This window comes from Octodon degus, unplaced genomic scaffold (assembly GCF_000260255.1).
Source record: "Octodon degus isolate 3935 unplaced genomic scaffold, OctDeg1.0 scaffold00403, whole genome shotgun sequence".
NCBI classification, from domain to species: Eukaryota; Metazoa; Chordata; class Mammalia; order Rodentia; family Octodontidae; genus Octodon; species Octodon degus.
In genome coordinates this window covers 228,959-231,618 of record NW_004524979.1, presented here as the reverse complement: position 1 = coordinate 231,618, position 2,660 = coordinate 228,959, and the positions used below count along the sequence as shown (strand labels likewise).

The window sequence follows — 2,660 nt, the reverse complement described above, 5'->3', positions numbered from 1 at the left end:
CCTTCCCCCATTAAGCACCATTCTTCTCTGCTTCTATGACTTCAAATGTTTAATTTGTGATGCATCCATCCACTCCCATCTTTCCTCAGGCAGTCCCCAAATCCGCCTGATGGATGGGAACAGTCGCTGTGAAGGGAGAGTGGAGATCCTGCAGCAGGAATCTTGGGGCACTGTTTGTCATTATTCATGGGACCTGAATGATGCACATGTAGTATGCAGAGAGCTTGGCTGTGGAGTGGCCATTGAAGCCAAGAGTGCTGCTTTCTTTGCTGCTGGATCAGGGCGCATCTGGTATTTTGGCCTGCAGTGCACAGGCAAGGAGTCCCATCTAAGGAAGTGCCGTGGAATGCATAACTACGGTGAAAAGCTGTGCAGCCATCAGCATGATGCAGGAGTCATCTGTTCAGGTAGGTCAGTGCACTAGCTTTTGGGTGGAAGAATGGAAAGGTCCTTCAGAAACAGGATTTTCAGGCTAGAAAAGACTCAGAGGTCAAGCCACAAATTTGACTCTCAAAGTAGCTGGTGATGATGGACTTTATTTAATTAGTTCCTAAAAGTCTCAACTGATCTTTCTTTCTCCAGTAGTCCTATTTGAAGAAGAGTCTATTCTATTATCTCAATTAAAATAAAGATTCATTATTTCATTTCTTAATAATTTGCTTGTGATTTTAAACATCTACAAATTAATATACAATCTCTTTACAGTAATGAGTCTGGTAGAGGAAGGACAAGAATGAAGCTCTACTTTCAATGAAAGTATCGAGTGTTGCTAGGTGTACAGCATGACACACTGCTTTGAACTGGGATGGTGGCTATAGTTACACAAAGGATAGAAAAAATCACTGTGTACTGTTTGGATTTCTGAAAATCTGCAAGTTTAATGCGCAGACTCAAGCATAACTATTCATGGCCCTTTTGTGAAAAGAAATGAAGTGCTCCAGATCATATATTCTGTGGAAATTATTACTCTAGATTCTTACCATATTTTCTTTCAAAATATCATGTTTGAACTCAAAGTTTGAAGGAATACTTAATTATGCAGTAGTAGCTCAGCAATTATAGCTGCAATTAGGTGTCAATGTGTTCACATTTTGTAGGAAATGACATTTCAGTCATTGTCTTCACTGACATAAAAGAGGCATATTCAAGGATTTTTTTGTGAAAAGCACAGCAGAAAGACAAGGAGAATTCTTACAGATATAGAAGAAAATTATAGTAGCTGAGGATTACAAAAAGAGTTGACAAAGGGCACATTAGCATTCTCACATACTGACACTCTGGTACAGGGTGAAGAATGCTATGTATACATATATTCATTAGTTCTGTATGGCTAACTATAAGGGAGAAGAATGGATTGTTAGGCTCAAAATTGAGTTACTGTGTGAGCCAGAATGGTAGAAGAAATTGGCTCAGTAACAAAGTTTCCATAAGAAATTTGCCTGTATGATAAATGACATGATAGAGAATTATCAGGCTGAATTTTGTCATTTTGTCTTCAGTACAATCAGTTCACAGAAGTATATAGTCTTCTGCAGCAGCAATATTTCTTTCTTTATCCATCAAGGTCTATCATGAACTCTTCATATATCTTAAAATTCTCTACTTGCTTTCCTTAGAAATAATGCCTTCAAGGCCACCAAGATAGCTCAGTAGATTAAGGACCTGCTTTGGCAAGCACATGGACCAGTTTTTGATCTCCTGCATGCAGGACCCATCACTAAGGCACAATGAGTCTGTGACAGAGTCTGGGCATGGTGGTGCATACCTGTAATCCCAGCACTGGGGAGGCTGAAAACAGGAGGATCACAATGAATCTGGTCTGTATACTGAGACCTTGTACCAAATACACAAATGAAAAGAAGTAACACCTTCAAAGGACAAGAACTCTGTTTTGTTTTCTTTCTTTCTTTTTTTTTTAATTTTCTATTTGAGTACTTGTCAAATTCCTTGGAACATGGAATCCAAACGGACACTTATGTAGTGAATTAAATACTATGAAAGTAACCTCATCATTGTTGTCAAACATGTATTCTCCACCTGTGTTAGACTGTTTTGTAGGTTATAAAAGAAAATTCCACACATAAGAACCTAACGAAGTAAAAATAAGTACGTTTTTGCTATTGATTCAGAAAGGTCCAGTTCAGGATCAGGAGGCATTTGACATGAGACTCAGGCAAATGAGGAACATCAAGAAAAAAGAAAAAGAATATCACAGAGCAAGAGCTCATAAGCCTGGAAGGACAAATAAATAACAAGAACAAGACTAATCCACTCTGAAAGCAAACCAGCACTGACTTAGGGACTTCCACTAGGCCTTCCCTCCTAAAAGCTTCTCAAGAAGCACCCTTCTCAAGACTGTCACCCTGAAGAATATGCATTCATATGTAGATCTGAGGGATACACATCTGAAGCATAACACTAACAAATCTCAGACCTGTACAGAGGGTCTATGAATGTCTCCTGTCCAGCTTTTCCACTCTCTGAATAAACAAATTAGAGGCCATATCAGCTTATTTCTGGACCTATAGTCACCCACTCTCCGCTCACCTTGCTGTAACCAATAGGAAGACAGTTTCATTAGACAGCTTTCCATCACAAAATACCTGAGATTGTTAAAAATTTAAACAGGGAAGATTTACTTCACCTAATGCTTTGGAAGT

At 38.8% G+C, this 2,660-nt stretch overlaps 1 pseudogene; it reads left to right on the top strand.

Annotated features, from left to right (window-relative positions):
* LOC101562608 overlaps nucleotides 1-2,660 on the top strand; it is a 45,813-nt pseudogene that overhangs the window by 19,563 nt on the left and 23,590 nt on the right.